Here is a 14,559-nt window from a genome sequence, read left to right on the forward strand (position 1 = left end):
GTAATCTAAAACATACTGCATGAAAGTGGAAGCCCAGAGAAATATTTGCTCTGGCTCTCGCTAGCACCTCGCAATGCCAGTGAGCTCTGAGACAGTGGATTCTCAACCCTGCAGTAAAATGAGCCTTTCCCGTAAGTATAAAATTTGAGTCTTTCTCACAAACTACAGTCAAAATGATTGTCAGCTCAAAAAGTGCCTTTTAACTAAATTCAAAGGAACACATTCAGAGCAGATTTTTGAATTTCCGCCATGATAAAACTAATTACAATTACCAGTCTGTTACTGAAACAGAAAACATCCAGAATGCCACAATATTTGAAGTTATATTTTAAGGAACAAACATATCAGATCAGAGAAAAAAGCTTCAAAGTCCAAAGTGATCATCTTAAACAGTCTTAATTGCTTCTAAGACAAATGGGAATGAAGAACTAGGGGAAAGAGAGCGCCTTGCAGATAATCCACAGGGAGAATGGGATCTGCTATAGCAAATGAGCCGTGTGTGGTCCAGTACTGGATCATCCCAAACTTCCAACCCGCCTGCCCCAATGCCACCACCTACCAACTGACTGACTTGACTCGTAGCGTGCAAGGGAGACCGAGAGGTCCCATTTCAGGTGGATATGGGATAATGAATGCTCTTCTGGCTACCAAGAGCAGCTCTTCAAAGCTCCTTAAGTGTTTATTCGTCCTTGTAGTTGCTCTTACTCATCTCATCCTTAGTCAGATGAACCCCAGGGTTTTGCAGCTGTACTGGGTGAATCGCTCTGCCCTGTGGGAACAAATTATCCCAGTTCTGGGAAAACCTTTGGGTGCTTGCCAGCGGTGTGTGGCCCTCCTTGGGTGGGGAGGGAGATCTTGCTGATCTGTGAGATTGAGCTGCTCTGTGCAGTTTTTTCCCAGCTAGCTCGAAAAGTCCACTTCTCCCTCTGTAAGGCTTTATTTCTGGAAAGATGTTATTTTTAAATAACTGACTGCTTAGAGCCTTGACTTGTTCCACTGTCTGCTGGAGGTGATCTCTACGGGTGCACTTTGCTAGCCTGATCCTTGCAATAGGTCTTGTTCACCGTCAAGTCCAGCCCAGCCACAGCGGGGTTTGGGGTGATATTCCTTATCCGATGTGTCTCACCGTGATCCGGAGACTCCCTGTTGTGTGTAGCTGTGGCAGCAAGAGGTTCACCTCACTTTCCCAAGGGTCGCTAGTGTTTGATGCTCTCCTGTCCTCGTGTTCCACTGTGTATCCAACCCCAGCACCCGGGACAAACCGCGGTAAGAGCTGCATTTCCAAAATGCCACGTGCTTAGGGCTGTACCCCGTTGTGCCACGATGCCCAGCTGGGCTCCTCCATGTGCAGTGGCTGGTTGCCTGATTTGCACCGTGCCTATCAGCACCTCTTCCCAGGCCAGCCCGGCTGCTGGGATGATGGGCTATGGAGAAGTCCATGGGGTGGCAGAAGAAGTCGGAGGAAAGGAGGCAGGGGAGGATCAGCTCCTATTTTCACCACCCCGCCATGCACTGCAGCTTTGTCTCAAAGCATTAGCCAGGAGCAGGGCTGGGGGTGGGACCCCCTAAAAGCAGGGGTAGAATGAGTGATGGGGAGCAAGAAAGAGAAGGGGAAAGCAGCTGGGCTGGGGAGATGGGCCTGGGAATCGCGGCTGGAGCTGGAGCTCCCAAACTGCGTCTTTCCGCGTGTGGTTGGACTTGCCGCGGTGCCCCAGGGATGTGGATTTTGGGAGCGGTCATGGCTCACTTCTTCTTGAGCCGTGGTGTTTATGGCCGGCTGCGGTTTTGGCACGCGGTTCCTGCTTCAGCTTCTCCCCAGACGCATGGTTTGGGTATGATCGTTCCCTGCAGCACAGGGGTCTGCTCCCAAGGTCCGAGGGCTTGGAAGGTGTTGTTGCCAGTGGCTTCCCCAGCATCCCTTTCCAGTGATGATGGACCCAAGGTGTGGCTGCTCTGTGGTCCCCGTCCGTCGTTACAAGGCAGCTGATATTTTATTCCAAGTTAGACTAACCATGAAAATGTGCTGGACACTGGAAAGAGATGTCTTGAGCACACAAGGCAGCTTACAAGCCTGAGAAGAGAGGAGGGAATTTTTCATTTGGCAGAACGACATGCATAGCGAGCGCTCTTGTTTTTAATAAGCTCACAAAGCTTTCTTGAAAGCCAGGGATTTTTTTTTTTTTTTTTCCATCCTGAACACATGAGGTATTTTCATTTCATAATGAATGCATGTTATGTCCAACTTCCAGAAAGCCTTTCACATGAAAAAAAAACCCAAAGAATTTTTCAGATGCTGAAGCGAACAGGGTGGAAGTAATCATGAAACAAAATGCTGGAATATTTGCTCTGTGCTCAGAGATTGTGTGGCATCTTGTATTGTCTGAAACAGCATCAGATAATAATCATACGTGCAAATCTCTCAGACTGGGGCAACAGGGAGAGGAGCCAATCTCTGTGTCTCCATAGAGCTGGAAGAAATCTCAGATATTTCTGTTTGTCTGCAGAACAGCTGGGGACTTCTCAGACATGAATCTAATTAAGCATATTCCTCACCACAAACACTTCAAGTCCTATTTCTGAGATCCGAATGTCTCTCCAAAATGAAGCCTTAGGAATATTGCTTTCATGCAGCATCCTTTTTTTTTTTTTCTTTGGTCTGGCCAAAATTAAATTACAGTTATAGGCTCAGAGCAAAATTTAGTGAAGTCAATAATATTGATTGATATTTGGGTATCAGCAGAATGTCATGCATTAATAATAACTGAATTTAATCCACAGGCCCAAAGGGGCTCCCGGCAGCGATGTGGGTATTGGAATTGGCCGGGCTGGGGTGACATTTGAAACGCTCGGTCCTCTCTGCCCAGCGATGGGTGTCCCTCCGGCCACAGGCACCGGAGCCCCATCCCTGCCTCCTGCCCTGCCCATGGTCAGGTTAGGACCAAAATTCAAATATTGAACATTTTTTCTCTGCTCGCCACCATATCCCAAGCTTTAAAATAATAGAGCATTTTCTTTTTCTTGGCAGAGAAAGGGGCTTGATACAGCAAAGGGCTTACCTTGAGCCTTTCCATTCTGCCTGGGATGCGGAGCGGTGCAAGGCTGGCTGCCCGGGTGCAGTGGGAGCAGCTGGGGCTCCAGCCCACAGCACGTCCCTTGCTCCCTCCGGCACGGGGCATACGGAGCTCCTTCAGCTCTTTTTGTGGCACAAACCCCCTCTGCGTGGCTCTGCGGGTGGGCAATCGTGCCCCAATCAGCCCCGCCACCCCCTCGCGGGGGGTGTTCAAATCCCCCTGGAGCCCTGCCCCCCCCCCAGCTCTGCAAGCCACTAATTTCCAGTCTTGCAGCCACTTTGTTTTAAATTCTGGGGTTTGAATCAACCCAAGCCAGAAAGAACTTTGCTGCTTGCTTCATTCGGCTTGTTTTGTTTTGTGGCACAAGATTGCCACCGACCTCTCTGCTGCACGTGAAAGCCCTCTCTGGATTTCTTGCAGATTGGGAAGAATCTTATCCTGCTGATATTCCAGGGAATAAATTAATCTGAGGAAAATCCTGGTATTGATGCACTACAGTTTTCATCCATCTGCCTTTTTTTCCTGCTCTCTTTAATTCCACTCCTTATCCAGTTGATGCCAAGCATAAGGCTTGCAGGAGGCTAGTCCTACGCTTCAGGTCCTGCTCTCTGATGCCGTGGCAAGGCTTGTCGGCAAAGCCACAGACCCTAAGACCATCTAATACAAGTGGAAGAAACAGATAAGCTTTCGGTTGCTTAAGCTCTTCCTTGGGTCTCTTATATGCAAAGTTATTTGTCTGTGCTCCTCAGATAGTTTGATTTCTGTTCATTTGCTTATACCAAGTATAGCAAAACCCAGTGAATTCTCCTGAAATGTTTTCAGTCTTATAAGAAACATGATGGGAAGTGGAAGATATGATCATCTTTCTCCCTAGTAGCATCAGTATCACACATACCAGATTAAACCCTTGACATTTTTCCAACAGTGTGAAATTTGCTTGAAGATGTTGGAAAATGAGTTATAGATGTGAAAGCAAGGCTTGGAATATGAATGCCAACACGTTAACCCTAAAACTGGTGCAATTTGCTTTCCCCAATATCCTGGCGCATGGAGCTGGAGGGGCTGTGGGGGAGAGCTCCCACCACGATGGCAGAGACTGGGGGTGAGTTGGATGTGAGCCATGAGACAGAATTGCCTTTTGGCTCTTGAATAGTGATGGACGGCTAAATCCTGCCCAGTGATCCTCAGGGATGCACCCCAGCAGTGACGTGGGATATCACCTGCTGTAGCGGGTGCCCGGTGTATTCCAAGGTCGAGGTGCAAACCTCTCCTGCAGCCCAGCAGCTTGTGCGTGAAAAATATGCTTTTCACTTAGCTGGAAAAACAAAAATCCCTCGGGAGTTACTACAGCACGGTCATCCACATGGAAAAGCCTTGGGGAAAGGTTGGGGGATCTGAGGTGGGGTTGTGGGCAGGACTGAGTCTTTGACCTAGAAGTTAAGGTCAGGACTCTTATATGTCTTATAATGCAGCTGGTTTAACATTTTACTGCAAAAACTCTCGAGCAGGTGTTTAGATGCTTCTCCCTCCGGTATGTCCCAGTGGAAAGGTGCACTAGGTTAACGATGTTGGATTTTCCAAGTCTTTCATGTCCTGCTGGTGAAACCCAGTCCTGGTACAGTGAGCCTGTCTAAGTGTGACACATCCTGCTCAGTCCCCTTCAGCCTCCTCCATGGACACGTGCAGGGCATTAGTGAGCAGCGGTAGCAGAGCAAAAACCGAGAGGCAGAAGACATTCTGTGCATTTTAAAGACCAGACTAATTTTAATCTAGAGGAATTGCTGTGGCAATTGTGCCTCTCAAAGCAGTTTCGAAGCCTCTTATTAATTTCTTCTGCATTATCCTCTTGCCCCCTTGGAGATGACCAAGACAGAACTTGATTGCAACTGCTGCTTGTGAGTACGGCGGTTCCTGACGAGCCATGAGGAGTGCAGCATCCGCTGGAGTTGCCATGGAGATGCCAAGGCTAATTGTAAGCCAGGTGAACCGCTCCTGCCGCCGGCTCATCCCTCCTCGGGGACACGGCTGCACAGCCTGACACTTGGGCGGGAGGGAACAGCAGCCTCAGACTAGGCAAGACTGCGGCTTGGAGAGATGGTTGTTGAAATCAGAGCGTTGGACCAGGTGCTGGGTGGCTTGAGAGGGACCCACGCACGAGGGTGGTGAAGCTGTTGGGAGCAATAGAGCTGAGCCTGAGACCTACGTCTGCAAATGGAGATGGGCTAACAGGAGGAGTTCACCACCTCTGTGAACCAAATACCCCAAATCTCTGTCCCAAATATCCCAAATCTCTGTCCCAAATATCCTGGGTCCAGTCTTCTGCGGATGGTCTCAGGTTGGCCTCGCTGACCTGGCCGAGAGCCGCTCCGAGGGAGCGGTGGCCATCGCTGGGTGTTTATGCCCCCATCAGAGGAGGAGAGAGCTCTTTCTGGGGTTGTGTTGTAGCGCTGAGAAATCCGGTCTTTCAAAATTTGGCAAGCGCGGTGTAACTTGAAGTGCAGTATTAGCATAAATTAGCTGAGAACACATTTATCTGTGGCAGAGGGAAGGTTGCTGTTTGGCAGCAGGTGGCTTGCTTTTATGCAACAGATATTCTGTCTTCACTTAATAAACATCTACCAGATAAAAAGGTGATGCGGTTGACATACGGCTCATCTATTCTTAAATTTGGCATTTGGGAACATGGTTTCACCGCTCGGATGACTGGAAGCATGTACCATTTCACAGGCAGGAAGGTTCTTCGCTGTTAATAAATTTTGACTCTGGTTTAAATGCAAGATGAGCATACGTCCTCTCTGTCCTGCCTTAAGGCTGCAGTGTGCGCTCAGCCACCACCTATGTTTTGTATGCTTAGGTTTGCCCCCAAAATCAGACTTCTTGCACCCAGTGCTGCTCCAGGGTGTGGGGAGCCCTCTTCTCTCAGGGTCCAATTTTGGGAGAGCCTGTGGGACTGCCAGGGCACCAACTGGGGCTTATCTGCTCTATGGATACCATTACTTTATATATATCCTACTTTATATACATATATATTTTTAATAGATATATATGTCTCCTACTCTATAGATATCCTACTCTGACACCATGATTGTCTCCCTCGAAATACAAAGTTAGAGCAGTTCTTACAGCTTTCAGTCATCTGAGTGAAGGTCAAGAATCCTTTTTTTTTATTTCTTTTGAGAACGGTAACAGAAAAAGTATTACCAGATATGGAAAGAGGGTCAGAAAGCTGTGGATAAATGGGGCAGAGCATCGAATGAAGTGACAGGAGACCTAATTATGGGATTGAAGCTATGGGATGAGATAGATAAAAATCTCACAGGAACTTATATCTCCTTGCATTTTTTGTAAGAACTTGAAATACTCTTTCCTCTTCTTGCCTGAGCCTTTTAGAAATCAGTACATTTTTAGCTGAAAGTTGGAGACAAGGACCGAATGGCCTTGGCGTTAAACAGCACATTTCATTTGTCCAAGGAGAGGTGTTCACGTTTCCCCCCTTGTATTCAGGATTGGGTGGCTGACCTTGGAAATGGGGGTGAAGTCAAGGGAAACAGTTGGGCTTTTTTCCCACTTTTTCGAATCGGAGCTTGTAATCACCACCACCACATGTCCAATTGTACTTTCTACCATTTACCCACTTCACGTGCTCAACTTCGACAAAATTGTGTAGTACCGAGATACTGTATCATGATTACAGCAGTCGGTTCGCCCTAGCTGCTTGCCCTGCCTGGGTGGAATGGGCCACGTTTGCGCAAGTGCTTGCCCATCCCAAAGTTCAAACTTGCTTGTGCAAACGGCATTTGGCAGGACGGATGGGTCAGCCAGCCATAAACCTCAGAAATTCAGGCTTCTGAAAGCCTGAAATACAGGGACCCCCAATCCGAGGGAGGAAATTGGGAATCAGGTTAAGGTTGTGTTGAACAAATATCCCCATGCCTCGTGCTGTGCTCTGGGAGAAGAATAAGGAGCATGTGCTCTGCAGGTGGGCAGAAGGTTTGGGATGCTGCTGGGCAGCGTGCTGCTGCTGGCTGGCGATTCATTTGCTTAGTCCTTTGCCGGGAAAGTAATGGTAATGCATCAGTGAGAGGAAAGTACTAGTTTGCGGGTATGTAGTCCACTCCCACTGTTCATCAGGCTTTTCCTTCCCAAGGCGCTATGAATAAATAATGCGGTATGAAAATGAAGGCAATGTGGTTATCGGGGCTATTAGATGAAAGCACACGGGGAGCTGATTTAGATCTGGATATTCTGCCTATAGTTTAATGTAGTGGCTGTTGGGGAAATCACTTCTCTGGAAGAGCACGTGTGCCGGTGGGGAGAGGGTATCATGCGGGTCCTGGGACGTGCTTATCTTCAGGAAAGAGTGTTGTGGAATCTCGCTCCGCGTTGGTGAAACTTGATTACTGCCTTATCAGTCAGAGCTCGAGGGTTATATTCACGCTGTTATTATAATATGTTATTTCCTCACAGTTCCTCATATAAATGATGGAGGCTGTGATGCAGAACTTGTGCGTGTGTGTGTGTGGAGGAGAGGGAGAGCCTTGTGTAAATGAATATCCATCTGCTTTCCGTGCTGGAGGTGGATGCTCAGTGCAGAGCAAGGGCTGCTTGCTTTGGCTTTTGCAGTGAGCAATAGTCAATGATGGTGTACAAACTACAAGCACCGGGAATGGGAAACACGCAGGAACAGTTTGAGGACAGAGAAGTGGCTCCTCTGGATCCTAAAGCTGCCCAAGGCAGCAGCTCAGGGTCCCGGGGAGATTCCCTCTGTTTCTGCAGCAGTGCTCGTTGCTGGTTCTGCGTGGAGGGGACGCAGGTGGGAACAATCCAGAGCTGTGCTGGGATGCTCACACCGCCCAGCTATTCCTGGTCCACAAGCCAGGACCCCGGCAGCCTGCTCCCATCAGCCTACGGAGAGACACTGGTCCCGGGCCAGAACCTTAAACCAGCTTCTTAATTCCCAGCAAACCCAGGGACCTGAATCCTTTGCTTTGATGCAAACAGTAGGGAACCTGCTGGTGGTGCTGGAGGAGATCCCAAGCAGTCCCAGTCCTCCCAGTCCTTGGCTGAGTGCGGAGCACAGGGCAGAGCAGGAGGTGCGTTTTTGATTGGTAGTTGTGCTAAAGCTATTCAGTCTTTAGCTATACTTCATCGGTGAGAAATGGGGGAGTGGGGCTTTATTGGGAGAACTTTTTGCCGCCTTTGCCAAAAGCAGAGTGACAACACCCCTCGCAGGGACCCGGGGGAATATTGCGAGCTCTCCCGCAGGTTGTTAAAAAATCATTTTCATAAGAAGCAGAAATCCCGCTGCTCAGAAAGATTGCTTCACGCGAGCAGATTTGGGCTTGCTAACGAGCGTTTTCTACTTCCAGCCAACCCAAGTCACATGGAGGACGCTCTGGTTGTCTTGCCAAAAGAGGAACCCAGGCCACACCAAGGGAAAAGTGTTCTGTGGGCAATAGCCGGTTTTACTTCTACTATGAACAAACCTCCGGAGTCCACATGTGCAGGGACAACAGCACGGTCTTCTCTCCGGCGAGAGGATTTATGTCCTGGAGAGGACCCTGTGCCCAAGCCCTTGGTGCGTACAGCATCCCTGCAAGTGTTTGACCTCAGAGCCTCGCTCACTGCCTCCAAACCTTGGCACAAGCTCCTATTCAATTTTCTATTATTTTTGCCCATTCCTTAGCTTGCTTCATTCCTCATCCCCGTCTGCTCCTATACATGTGATTGAATCCAATACTGCTCATTGCCCAGTTACAGAGAACTGGAATATTGCATTGAATTCTTTGATTTTAAAACTTTGTCAGCTGTGAAAAAAAATTGCATTACATGTGGAAGGAAAATAAAAATTAAAACTTTATTGAAAGGAAAAATGGTTTTCAACAATTTTCATTTTACTCTTCATGTCTTTAAACTGCCTCAACATTCTAGTAATAATTTGGGGTTGTTTTGACCTGAAAGAATCAAAGTCTTTCTTTTCTGACAAGGCTGACAGATGCTTTGACTGATGCTAGCAAAAATCAGGTCTTTCAGTCTAAGAAATGTTACAGCAATGTCATTTGCATACAAACAGGGACTTAGACAAGCACTTGAAAATTTCTTGCACTTGCAAATCCTGACACTTGAGACGAATAAAAGGAATTTTACTCCCTGAGCCCAGTGGATGCTCAGAAATAAAGACACTTGTCAACATTAGTTTGAAACTCCAAATTAGGAAAGTGATACTGGGAGATTTTTGCCTTTCTGCCCCCCCCACCCCCCCGGCAGGCTCTCCCGACATGCTTCTGGCTGTTAACAAGCAAGAAGCATTAAAGGCAGCGATCTCTGGGGCTGCAATAAAGCCTCCATGGGGAGCGATGCTTGTTTGCTCCAGTTCTCTGCGCATCCAGAATCATCTTCCTCTCTTTGCATCTTTTGCCATAAACAATTGCGTTCATAAATATGCAAAGATTTGCTTCCTCTGAGCAAAACCCTCCACTGTCGCAACTGGGCCAGGTGGAGAAGTCAGGCACGCTTACTCCCATCAGTGCAAATTCCGAAATAAACTGCTGGAAGCCCATCTGTCAGGAGAGGAGGCTGCGGAACAGGGCAAGCTCCTCCTGCGGGAGATGCTCTGCTGCCCCTGCCCCGGGGGGGAGATCTTCTCCTCCTTTCCCTTTCCCTTTCCCTTTCCCTTTCCCTTTCCCTTTCCCTTTCCCTTTATTTCCTTTTTCCTTTTTCCTTTTCCCCTCCTCCTTTTCCTTTCCCTTTTCCCCCTTCTTCCTTTTCTCCATTTCCTTTCCCTTTTCCCTTTCCTTTTCCCTTTCCTTTTCCCTTTCCTTTTCCCTTTTCCCCTTTTTTCCCTTTTTCTCTTTTCCTTTTCCCTTTCCATTTCCTTTTCCCTTTTCCTTTTCCTTTTCCCCTTCTTTTTTTCCCTTTTCCCTTCCCTTTCCCTTTCCCTTTTCCCCTTTTCCTTTCCCTTTTCCCCCTCTTCCTTTTCTCCTTTCCCTCTCCCTTTCCTTCCACGTTGGCAGCACCCACCAGGGCTGCCAGCGAGACGCCCCCCCCCGGTTGGGGCCGTGCCGACACCTCTGGAGGGGCTCGCTAAGGGCCCCCCCTACTTGCAGATGCTGCCACGCCAGGGCCTGGCCTCCCCAGCACGTAAAAAATTACCATGATTTCACCCATGTTTTACCCAAGGATGAGGTTTTAATTTCACTCCTCGGTGGTGGGTTAGCAAAGGGCGTGGAGCGGCTGGGGGGGCACAGGGCAGCATCGCATCTGCTGGCCCAAAACCTTCCAAATTTTGGCCCAAACCATGAAGATTTTGCAGCAGCTTGCCCCAACTCCCCTTTCCTCCCCTGTAGCCATGTGAACAGTGCACGGTGTGATACACAAACATCTCACTTGGCATTTTTAAACAGTTTTTTACAAGAGTCTATGAATTTAGTAAAACTTCCTAAATATTCATAACCTGCTCACCAGCCACGTGAGCTGATGAAGGATGGAGCAGGCTGGGGAGGGCCTTTACTGTTTTGAAGAGTCATCACATAAATTATTCAGCAGCCCTAATCTGACCAGCTGTATTTACTGTTGTGGGCCAGGAGCTCCAGAGGCTGCTGCCGCCTGCTCAACGCTGACCAGAAATTTCGCCGCTTCGGCTTTTGGCGGTGAGTCAAGGTGAGACCTGACCCGGGCGGATGGGGCGGGAGGATGGGGGGGATCGTCTGGAAGCCTCCAGCCCGACGGCGAAAATCTCCATCGGGGCCAAGATATTAATGGCCCTTCCAACAGGCACTCTGTGGAGCCCTTGCGCGTTGCGAATGAGCGGTAATAATTACGGAATTGCAGCGTCTCCAGATGTTTTGTATATGTTTCAGTCTTCATTTATTTGTTTTCTGTGCCGAGTTACTTGGGATACTGAAAAATGTAAATAATGAATATGTGATGAGCAGCAAGAATGGATCTCTGCCCTGCCTCGCTCCTCCAAAAAAGCTAATTAAACCAAGTACCAAAATAAAAACTGCTTGAGTCTGCTCCAGCATCAGCCATAAAAGAGTACTCATGAGCAAATAATTGACAATTAAAGCCCGACTTACAGAAAAGAAGAAAAACCCCATATATCCTGTATACAGCTGAAGTGAGCTTTTGCGAGCAGCGAGGATCTAAGGGAGGGTTGTGTCGATAGGAAACGAGCTACGGCTGGGGTGGGGGCCAAGCGTGCTCGCACCCAGGTGCCAACAAAACCGGCTCAAGCCCTGAGCCAGAGCCACCGGTTTAAATTAGAACTGTTTTGGCAGCCTCCCTCGTCCGAGATTTTTTAAGCTCCCTGTTGGTAAAAACATCATTGTGGTGGAGGTTTGGAGATGGGGAAACTGAGGCACAGGGCACAAGCAGAGCCGGCCGGTGAAGGGATCGCTGCGGCCGGGGTGGGAGCGGATTGCCGGGCTGTGTTTGTTAAAAATCAGGGCATGTGCTAATATATACATTGCCTAATGTACACATAGCCTGGCTCAGGGCTAGCTTTCTCCCAGGGGTGATGTTGATACGGGATTCCAGTTCGGAGGACTGCGTATTTGATTTTATGAATTATATGTGTCTGTGTAGATGTATATATACACACACATATATATATGTGTGTGTATATACTGTGATCTGATGTGCGCTCTTCAGAGTTTAATGCTTTATTTAGATGGAATTAACTTGCTTCACAGGGCTTTGTTTATCCATTTTAATAAATCAGCTCTTTCAGCTAAATCTTGCCGTAAGAGTTGATCATATCCAGAGCCTCTAAGAGAGCAGCAGATATAAATATTTGCCTTTACAACGGGAAAACTCTCCTGAGAATGCTTTAGCAAATGACTGGGTTTGCCAAAAACAGGGAAGCTGGTAATTTGCCAAGTTATTAATATGAAGTGAAGAAGCAGAAAGGTGGAGCAGTAGATAAGGGGTCTTTGGTCGCGGAGCTGAGGGACGGCGTGCCGGCAGGTGGGATAAGCCTGCGACCTTCCTCTGCTCCTCCCAGGTGAGGATGGAGTCTGGAGACAGATGAAGCTGATGCGTTACATGGAGGGAGGCACATAGCACAACGCCGGAGCCCAGTGTCAACGGACAGAGGCAGCGGAATCAAATAATTTAAACTTTCTCTTTCCTTTTTTTTTCCCTACTCAGAGGTCCAGACAGGCATTCTTGGCACTGGAAGTGACTATAACAGTGTCTTGCCGTCTAACAAATGAAATGTCAGCGTCTAGCAGTACCTGCCTGGTAATAAAAGCTGTTTATTTATTTATTTTCTTTCTTTCAATATTGTAATATATCGAAATAGCTGTGGAAAATGGGAAGGTCTTTCGTAAATGAGACTCAGGCAGGTGCCAGTGGGACTCTCCACAGCAGAACTGCCCGTATGGAGAGCCGGAGGCTGCAGAGCTGACACCCTTCAGCTCGTCCGCGTTTGTCTGCAGCCAATTTAAAAAGGAATGGGAAGGTGCGATCTCACACTCAGAAAAGCAAAGGGAGCCGATCAGACCACGCTATCTAACTCAGCAAACGGACACGGCAAGTGTCTGGGTTGGTGAACTCACGTGTGGTGGTGACAGGGTGGGAAACGGGGTCGGCTCCCGGCTGCGGTTGCTCTGGGTGCCCCGGCAGGGCGGTGGGCTTGGCAGCACCTCGTGGGGGATGCGGAGGGGAAACCTGGCTAACAAGACTCCTGCTCCAGAGGTTGAATTAAGATCCAGTCCTTACAAGAAAAAAATGTTATTATCGGGTACAGTCTGCAGATGCACTGATATGTCACGATTTGTGGATGCTTTTGGAAACAGGACCCAGCTCTCTAGTGACTTCTTCACAGCCCTCAGCATCCTTGGCCACCGACTCCCCTTTGTACTCAAACAGGAGCTGAATTCCTAAATAGTTTTAAGGATCTAGGTTGAAAATGTGTTGCATTTAAAAAAAAATTAATCTTTAAAATAAAAAAATCCTCTGAAATTAGCTAATGAGCGTCTCCTGGCCGTGGAGGATGGTCATCAGGTGGCAGATAATCTCTGGGAGAATGAGGACAGCCTAGATTTCAAGAATAGCATAATGGTATGTAAATGCAAGGAACAGGGGTCTTTTTTTTTCAGCCTGAAAGAGCAAAGGTCATCAGATAACGTGGCGGCTCCCAGCCCAGGAGCCCAGATTAGCTGGAAGCTGAGGAGGGGGCCGGGGAGCGGGGCCGGCAGAGCAGTGCCAGGTTTGGTGCTGCCAGCCCCGTGCTGCACGGGCAGCTCTTTTCGGGGGATTAAATTGTGACGCTAAATGCACGCCCGTTTCTGAGCAGCCCTCAGCCTTCCTCTAGCCGCTCTCATTAATTAAACCACCACCCAACGCTGCTGTCTTTACGCTGCACACAGGCACCTCTTCTTGAGCAGCCGGGTTTCCAAAATCACCGAGCGCTCTGGGCTCGCTCCCGCACCCCGGCAGCACAGGCTGCTCCCACCCTCGCTCGCTCCCGCGAGCTTGGCAGGGGTTGCGTAGCCAGAGCCACTTGGGCCGGCTGCAAATACGGGATTATCTGCGTGTAACAATTTCCAGATCAGGGTGCTTCTGGTTATTTCTAACCTCATACTTCCTATCTCTGCATCTTTCCGCAGAGGCTCCGCTCATCTGATTATAATTTTTGTACACGGGTTCGAGGATGTGTGGCTTTTGGCTTCCCAAAAAAACAAGCCTCAATGTGCTGGAAGCTTCCCTGCACAGCTCCAGCGGCTTTTGGGCCAACAGGCTGCCCACGCTGGGATGTTTTGGGTATCGCAGGGGCCTTACCAAGTCCCCCCCCAGCCTGCTGGGGTATGCGGACATGAAGGATGCCGTGCTCCTGCTGCGGCCAAACGTGCGATGCAGACGTTGGCTTTGCAATGGAGGTAACAGCTGCTGAAGGGTCCTGTGTCTGCGTGCTCAGCACCAGCTCGCCGGCGGCGATGCACGCTCCAAGCCCGATTGCTAAAGGCAGCCTAATCCCCCCAGTGCCTCGCAAAGCCACGGTCAGCATCGCGTGGCTACGCTGGGATGGCCAGGGTACTGCTGAAGCAGTACTGAAGCCCCTGGGGTCACACTGGGTGCATCTCGCCAAGGGCTTTTTGGGGATAAAAGGAGAAAAAAAAAATTTTTTTTTATGGAGGAAAACTGTGGCAGTAATAAACCTGCAGATTTTTTTTTTTTTTTTTTTTTTTTTTTTTTTTTTTTTTTGTTTAAAGCACCATTGACAGTGTGCCAGGCTGACGCTGGCAACACAGCTGTGCAGGGCACCAGCAAAAACTTCCCACTCCCGCAGCCAGACCCAGCAAGCCCAGCACTGCGCCCAGTTCCCCTTCCCATCCTGGGAAACTGGACCCGCTGGCACTCATCCTGGGCATTCAGGTGGTGTCACCTTTACTCAGTTCTTGGGGATGTGAAAGAAAATGGCTGTACGTGCCCCCTGCTCCCACGGGGGGCTGGCACCCGTGCGCAGCATGCACAGAGAGGTAAA

Source organism: Accipiter gentilis, chromosome 23 (genome assembly GCF_929443795.1).
Source record: "Accipiter gentilis chromosome 23, bAccGen1.1, whole genome shotgun sequence".
NCBI classification, from domain to species: domain Eukaryota; kingdom Metazoa; phylum Chordata; class Aves; order Accipitriformes; family Accipitridae; genus Astur; species Astur gentilis.